Below are 9,232 nucleotides of genomic sequence, written 5' to 3'. Positions count from 1 at the left end.
AGAAATACTATCCTCCACCTATCCCGTTTCTCACAATTTCATCTGGAGACTGTGGGTCTGGAGTGGGCAGATGCCTGCTCTCAGCCAACCCTTCCTGCACTCATAACCATGAGGCTCACATGGTGTGTCCCAACAGGCTCCTTTCCAGCACCTGCCTCCCTTCTGCCCCACTTCAGGCAACAGTTCCTCAATTTATTTAGCAACAGCCATGGCCCTTCTTTATCTCTGTGGCCTTGAGCCCAGGAACAGCTGGGCTGAGCTGTGATCCTCTGACATGCTGCCTCTGGCAATGGGGTCACTAATAGGGGAGCACAGTTCTCAACTTTAGGCAGGGACACATCAACCTAGCAAGAATCCTCAGGACTGGCCCTGCTCCATGAACTTGCTTTTCTCTCAGGATCCAACATAGCCTTATTTTATGCATCTGAAAGAAAATCATGAAGAGGAGAAAAGATGAGTGGAGGAAAGGAGTAGCAGATTTTGAACAAAATTTTAGACAAGAAAGCTCATTTCTTAGCTTTACTCACAAGCAGGAAAAGTTATTATTAGAGTGTGAAATGGTTTCATAGAATGCCACCCTCTATTCTTCATACAAAAGGCTCTATTGCTATTAATAAAGGAATTTAAAAATACCAAACAGCCAATGGATGATTTAATAATGCTGCTTATAAAACTAATTGTGTGTAACTGAAAAGCTCTCCCTGGGGTCCAATTTGCAGGAGGGTTAAATAGGATTATCAAATCTAAAAGAATAAAAAAGATAAAAAACTCCCAAAGCCCTGAAGCCCCAGGAAGAAGGATTTGGGACATTTTGCTGAATAAATTATAGATCTCAGTCATTAGAACCAGGCAATTATCTCATAGAAACAGAAATTTGAATTGATCCCATATGCCTGTGAGCTTCTTTAAAAGTTTTAGGTCAGAAGCTTCATTTTCATACACACAACAAGACTTTTCACCTGGGGATCTTTAGCCAGCAGGATGACTTTAGTGGCAAGCCATTTACCCTCCATGTCAGGGTATCAAACATAATAAACTACTGTAGAAAAACTAAAGGGACCTTATCCTTTCCTCAATTTTTATTTCCTTATAAAAGTTCTATATTGCTCCATAAAGCAAAAGTGATGCTGTGGCTGAGATGAGGAGAATGAGAGTGATCAGTGCAGATCCATGTGGAAGCTGTCTGGTACAATTTTCCACCACAGGTCCTGGCTGGAAGTTCTCACATCAGTCCCACAGAGGCACAGACCTCTTTGCACCCCATGCTACAAGCCTGCCTTCCCAGCCTTTCTCATCCCCCCAAACCCTCTTGCCCCTCTCTGTCACCAGCAGTGTGACTTACCTCGGACCAGATGGAATGGCAATACAACAGAGATGGGAATGACTGAGCGTGCCTGGAAAACAATTTAATAAAGCACCAACAAAAAAAAAGCTGTGCACAGTATAGGACAACTTCAGAAGACCCATCAATGGGGGAAACATGACAATATATAACAAATTTTCTTTGTAACATGTCACACTATTGGGAACGGCAAGAAGCACGACACAGACTCTCTTGTGAGTTGAACAGGAGAGAAAGGTTTATTACCTCAGATCTTCTTTTATAGACCAATACGTGAAAGTACAGAAAAGTAAAACTCCTATTGGTTAGTAAACTAACACATCACCATCATTGGTCAGTGGGTTTCACCACCCCTCAACCTTCTCTTGCAAGGAAACAAGGAACAGACAAACAGCACCTGCAAGGCTGTTTTCTATCTCTGAGGATTGTTTTAATTCCTCCTTATGATTTCCCAGGTCACTTTCTCAGGCAAGACTGAGAAAGTTATGCGGCCTGCTATTCCACAGGCACTGTGCTTCCTGCTTTTGCTCATATTTAGCATCCATAGTAACAGAACTGTGAACCAATGAACAGCTACATTACTATATATGCAGAACATTACTGACCAATCATTAACAAGAACTAAAAACATTACCTTATATGGATCAACTACATTAACATAACTGTTCCCATAAATCCCGTCCTAGTCTCCATAACCCAACCAGATGTTTTCCTTCCTAGCATCCCATCTCCCATGGCCTTTGATTGATGCCACTTTGGTGTTGACCAGGGCCAATCCGCTCCCGGCCCCCATTGCCCAACTCCCACATCTCTCCCCAGAGGTGTCCTCTCCTCAGCCTAGCTGGCAGTCATTCATTGTTGACTCCCACTCCATCTCTTTCTCACCCACTGCTCTGGGTCCTGGGAAATGAGATACCCATCTCCTCTGATCCCCAATCCTCTATACTTTCCTCTTTCTCCAAAGCTTCTCCTAAGCTGGACAACCACTTCCCTAAGCTTTCTAACATCTGTAACACACCTCTGTGAGCTTCTCTCCAGCTCTCACCTGCCCCTTGCCCGCCCCATCCCAGCCTTGCAGGTCGTTGCAGGGTTTTCACAAGATCTGTGTTACCTGTTGCTCAATCCCTGGTCAGTCAATGCTCTGCTCTTCTGTTAGCACCACAGTGGCTGAGCACAGCCTTTTGTTTGGCTCTGAGCTCAGGAATAGACTTCAGGATCCAGCCCCTCATGAGACTGAAAACAACATGGATACAGGCTGCCTCAGCCAAAAAAATCTACCATAAAAATCTACCATCTACCCACAGATGACTTTGAAGGCAGGAGACCTGAATATATCCAGACAAAAATCCAAAGAAAATACAGAAACTTGGTAGTCGTGTCCTTTAATAGACAGAAACTGAAGGTAAAATCTGAATTTTGACCCCTAGGCTAAAGACAGTTTCTCACAGTTTTCTGGTTTCTTGCTATTTTATACATTTCTAATGAATTAACAAAGACATTTAGGAGAAACACAGTAGTTAAGGCCAGTATCTGTTTAAGACAAGGACTTTAACCTCAGACGGCTTTTGTCCTTTTAAACGACTTTGAAAAAAAGCAGGATTTTACTTTGGAGATTGGGTTGCATAAAGGTAAGCAGTGCTGGCACATGAACTCAGTATGTTAATCTAAGAACAATGTTGATGGACTATTGCATTTCTACAGAAATTTGTGTCAGGTTACTTCACCAGAGAAGGAAAATATAACAAAATACAGGATATGGAAGACACAATAATTAAAATCAGTACATTAACAGCCAATCAACACACTTCAAGCCCCACACATTTCAAGTCCTCTTCAGTTTATTTTTGCCTACTTTAAAATATGTCTGGAGAGAAGAGGAAGGTAAAAGAAGAGAGAGAGAGGAAAAAGAGAGATCATTGTTACTTAAATGATTATGATTGTTAGCTATTTGTACTACATCAATGGCTGGTTTGAAGCTGAAGATGTACTGTGCAGTGATCTCCAATAATGGAAAGTGAGACAAAGCACAAGAAGCAAAGTGAAGCTAGGAAAGCCTTTTTACAAGGTCACACAAAGGATATGTCCAGGACCTTTCTAAACTCTTGCTCAGGCTTTATGCATTAAGCATTGCTATCTAAATTGCTATGTACATTATCATGAAGCTGCATATTGAGGGATAGCTGTGGTTTTGCACAAGGTTCACGAGTTATTCCAGAAGCATTTGTAGGCTCTTCGGAGTGTGCATGATTTTGTCATCCAAACCGACACATATTCTTCAGTTAGCCAAACTTTGCCATCCTTTGCACGTGAGATCTATGCAACACACTGCGCTGGAGAAAGTGCCCTCCACCTGACTGGTGGGCACTCCATGGAGGGGTCACTGATACCTCACCACATGCAGATGTGCGATGAAGCCTTAGGAGAGAGGAGCTGGCCTGCAGTGCAGCTGTAGGCCAAAACCTGTGATGAGCTGTACGATTAGCTGTGTAAGAGATGATTTTATTCATATACTAATGGACATCTAAGACAGAATGTTTTTGTAGAAAGCCTGATTGCTGTGCATCTTTTATTTCAGCCTTCTATTTTGGCTGGTAAAAATAAAAGCTGGGAAGTATCTCTAGCAGACAAAGACACTCATAGTGGAGTCCCCCTGTTTCTGTGTAATAGTCAGCTGCAAGTAACACCAGAAACTGTGTGACACCAAATCAGGAAGTGTATCTTGAGAAACGACAATGCTTAAATAATCCAGACAACTTTTCTACATAATGTCAGGTACATCTCTAGAATGGGCAGCAGTGAGATTTGTGACCACTTTTTATCAACTGAAATATTATTTCATATTTCACCATTCCCAAATTGAACAGTTTTCTTGTAACTTGTTATTTCAGATGAGCTTTTTCTAGCAGACTACCTCTTTCAAACAATTATTGATTATAGGAAAATAACCTCCCAGGCTACTTAATCTAAATGAGAATCTGGACCTACCTACAAGTAAGTCTCCAAATAATGTACTGGCTTTGCATCATTTTTTTCCACTCAAATCTAATTATTTTTATCCTCAAAAATACCCATTAGCTTAGAATAGTGCTGCTAGGTCTCTCTTTTTTTTAATTAACGCAGAAGGGACCCAGTAAAAGGTGTTTACAAACTAAAGATGATTTGGATGGCTTCATTATGCGCAACAATAATAGTTTTCACTGTACTATGAAAATACCTGTATAAAATCAGTGGCTTGTGTTCTGATGGCTTTATGTCACCAAACATTACAATTTTAGGACTGTAGTCTTGCAAATGCTGACAAATTACCCTGCCAAATTCCACACTATTTCTTTGTATATATCTATATTAAATGCCCTATAGCACAAATTATCAGGGACTTTTCTCCTCTTTTTTAGAAAAAGTACTTAAAAATCTAAATTTTCTCTCCCCCCATTCTCCCCCCTTTTCTGAGCACAAGGATGCAGCACTTGGTACACAGTGCAAAGAAACATTTTTGTGGGAGGTACTTACTGAAATGCTGTCAGCACATGACTAAGGTTATAACAAGCTCAAAAGTGCTTACACAAAGGCTAAGAGGAAGCCAAAACAGTACAGAGTAATAGGCAGAAAAATGTTGAGGTTAGTTAGAGAGTTCCTGTATGTTGTTGTTAGTTATGGCCCACCTAAATTTTGCAAAACAGCTTGTCAAAACAAAATGAATACTGATGTCAGCCATTGTCTCAAGTCACAGACTAATGAAAACCAGAGTGATTCTTTGTCATTCTGGAGCTTTTTCTCTTTCCTGTGTTTCATTTAGTGGAAAAGCCTCATAGTTTCCATGCATGAATGTAATAATAGAAAAATGTGGATTCCTTTTTCTAGTCTTGTTTGGTTCATATACAGTTCTGGAAAATATTCCCCTGTAGCTGGTACTCTCCTCAAAAAAAACCCAATCACTTTTGAGCACAATACAAAATAGAGTAATCATACTCTAGCTTGCATTATTTTGCCTGTGCTCGTATTTGTAATTAGCTTAATTAATAAAGGAGAGGATCATAGGAAAGTTTCAAAATTTTAAGTATTAAATACTTACTGAAATTAAATTAACGGCATTCAAAGTCAGTCTTCAGAATTCTGTCCTTTTTTTCCCTTATTCTGATCATTAGGTTCTTCTTTTTGGCTTTTGGTTGATTTGTTTGGTTCTGTATTGTTTACAGACTGCTTTAATTCCCCCCACTTCACTGCCATATTAACATCAAGACTCATTAAGATTAATTTGAAGGCAACGTATAATACTATAACACTATTTTTGTGTTTCATTACTCTTCCGTTTTAGCTAAACCTCTTTCAGCCTCTGACACATCTTAGCTATTGATGTAAACATTGAAAGAGCCTGTGGAGAATTGTAGTCTGATGCTGATAGGACACAGCTGAAGGTCAGGAGATAATTTAGACCAATGGATTTAAAAGATTTTATTACTGTGCTATTTGTAGCAACTGATCCAGAAACAGGCAGAATCAGTACTGTTATGCTAAGCACTGCATAAAGTCAGATCAAAAAGCAGTTGTCAAGACCTCATTGAAGCAACCACAGAATTACTGTAAAGGGCACAGAGATGCTTTTAATCTATTCTGAAAGGTCACAGGTGTCCAATAATTTATAATGCCATAGTCCCTTTGTCACGACTGGCTAATACCATTAGCCATCTGATTCTGCAACAGCATTATGGGAACCATGGACGTAGTTCTCTTGCAAACAAGGACTTTACACATGAATATTCATGATTGACTGTACAGGACAAGTGAAGGTGATTGACATGGAACACAGAACTGAAAATCACATGTTCTAGCCATGGTACCAGCCATTTCTTGCATTGGCTCCTGCTGTGATGTTTAATAGACAGCAGTCAGTTGAAAATTCAGACTGACCCAAATTCCTTGGTTTGATCACTATCAGTGTGTCTGCTCTCATTATTCACTTGTCCGAACTCACAGAACTGGCAGTAGAAATGATCAGGAATAACAATCTGGCTCAGTCATCTGACTAGGTCAGCTTCCAGAGCTGTCTATTTCACTGGCTTCTCTGAGTTTCTGCTGAAGAAAATCTGGAGTTCAAACATGCATCTCACTATCTTGCTGCAACATGAATTGTTTTCATGGTCACCACCTTCTCCTGAAAGAAACTTCTTTAGGACAGGTCTGGTGCCAGATCTTTAACTGGCCCATGCAGCTGGAATTGTGCTCTCACTTTACAGATCCTCTGGAGGAACCCAGGGTGCTCCAGCACTGTTATGTAAGGAATGTCCTCCTGCTATTTTATTACCATGAAGTTTCAAGGCAATTCAAGGTCAAATTCAAACGAAAGCAGACATTCATGTAACTCCAAACTAGACAATGTAGTTATACTTACTTATAAGTATAGTAAGACAGCTGCAAATTTGGAAAAAATAAAAAGAAATTATAAGCAAACCCAGTGTGCTTAACAACACTTAAGAAATTAGAAATATCACTCTTTCTGTACCTCTTATAAATATGGCCTGTTGTCATATCCTTCCAAGGTGCTGTGTACCCCAAATTCCCGCTGTTAGAGTCAATGATTAGACAGATCTCCAGAGAGCACACTGTCAGTGTGGGATGCTGACTTTTACAGTCAGTCTCCTCTTCAATGCCTTTTGAAGGGATTTGAATAGGTTTATCTTTTTAAAACTCAAGGAGGAGATTTCCAGCTGGCCAGCTAAATTAGTAATTTCTTCTTAAAGGGATAAATACCTTCCCCCTCCTTTGCCATTCTCTGACAAATTTACATCCAAAAGAAAAACAATCCCTTGTTTTCCTGAATTAGTTTTCCACTCATTCAGTGAGTTGGACTGGTTACCTTCATTGCCAGAGCATGATTTGTCTGTCTTTCCAAGTCCCACCTAGAAATTGTTGACCTGGAGATGTCTTTCCGTTCTGAATTAAAATAAGCATGGTGTCATTTGGAGAAAATGGCAATGGAAAACCTCAGCTGAGCTGCCTGTAGGTAAGCACCCTGCCACCATTTCAGGGTTTGAGGTAGCAGTTGTCCAGACAGTAGAAGAGAAGAAATATTTCACCAGGCATGTCTGCATCAGAGGTAAGAAAGTGATTGCACCAAAGTGAGAAGGGTAAGGAAGGAGTTACAACCCCTCGAGAATTGCACCATATATCTGTGGATGATTCATTAATTATCAGAGGCTACCTTCAAAATTTTCCACTTAAACTTTCAGCCTATAAAACAGCTATAAAACTCATATGACTGGTCAGATGTACAGCTTCTGTATATATTAATCCACTATCACTAATGGAAGAGTACACTAAATGAGGCTTGGATCCAAAGCTTTTAAAGTGGCAATAAATATATACAAATTATGTAACATAATACGTACACAAACACACACATAAACTTCTAAAAGAATTTTTAAAGTCTTGTTGGAAGTGTGCTTCAATTACAACAGTGACAAAAACAAGCTAGGCAGCCTCTTTGCCATCCAAATGAGAAGCAGGCTCTGAAGCCCTTTGAGTGCTGTGGCAACTGGCTTCTGACTTTACTTCAAAACCCAGCAAGTGTCTGGAGACACTTTTTAAATGGCTTGATGATTTTGCCAAGCTGTTTTTATATGGTTACCTTCTCCTGGGACAAATACATCCGTGAGACAAGGTAGGTAACTAACCGTAAAATTTGTCCATTTGATGTCAGCAGCAGGATGCCAAGAGCAGGGTAAACTGGATAAGGTCTAAAAGCACTCTAATTATTTTTCAGTGGCACTATTTGCTTGACTGGAAGCTCTTTCTTTTGAAAATACTCACAGATAATAAATTTCAAGTGCTGGCATCCTTTTCACTTCGCTTACATCTATATTATAAAATTAGCTAAAAAATATGTTTTAAATGGGAATGAAAAAATATAATGTTTATTTAGCTGCCTGAAGTATATAGATTATGGTTCCTATGAAAGATAAAACAAAGTCCACTGTGGAGACTGAGCAGAAAATAATGACTCCACTTTTGCTTTTGACACCTGGGCCTCAGACTGGGTCTTTTTCAGAGTTTTCTTGTACCTTGGATGCTGACCATCTTTAGGTGTTTAATTCACTCTCTGTGATGGCATTTGCCAAATACTGAATGAGAGGGAAAAATACTTCTATCTCTCTTCAAACACATGCTTTTATGGAGAGAAAAAACTATGAAAAAAAAGAACAATTTTCAGAAATGTCCAGTTGTGCATAATTTTAATATCCTTGTTTAAGGATTTTGAGTAGTGGTTTAGTTTTATATCATAAAATACTGTTACAATCAGCTGAGGGATGCCTAACTCTGCACATGCTATTTGATCCCTGCAAGATTTCCCAGCCTAATTCAAATGGAAAGCAAGGGACAACATATTGTTTGTATATTATTCTAAATAGGCTTGTAAAGTTGTTTAGACACAGATCAGATATTTTCTAAGAACTGGAGATTACATTATTTTATGTTTTAACTAAGCCAAGTGGCCTCACTACAGTTTTCACTGCTCATATCTGCAATAAAATCTACTCTCCTGGACAAGTATCTTTTTCTCATCTTTTAATGAAAACCACAAGTAATCTAAGTCAGATGACTGAGCCAGATTCCACCTCTTAGAGTACTGATTTACCATTTAGAGAGTGTTAATTGAGCAATACAAAGTGCTGTAAGCTCTTAATAATAGTAAATGGAGAAAGGAAAAGAATATATGTGTGATTTGAAAGGGTTTTCCGTAGCCCTGCAATGGTGACTTAATACTTGTAGTTGTGGTTTTTTAGACAAACAGTAGTTTAGAGAACTGGTAGTTTCTTGGTGGTGTGTTACTTAATTAACAAAAATCAAAAACACCTAAATCTCACCTCTTAAATCTCCAGTCTAAAGGGTTGC

This window comes from Poecile atricapillus, chromosome 2, assembly GCF_030490865.1.
Source record: "Poecile atricapillus isolate bPoeAtr1 chromosome 2, bPoeAtr1.hap1, whole genome shotgun sequence".
Lineage (NCBI taxonomy): Eukaryota > Metazoa > Chordata > Aves > Passeriformes > Paridae > Poecile > Poecile atricapillus.
Note: the sequence above shows the minus strand (reverse complement) of the source record.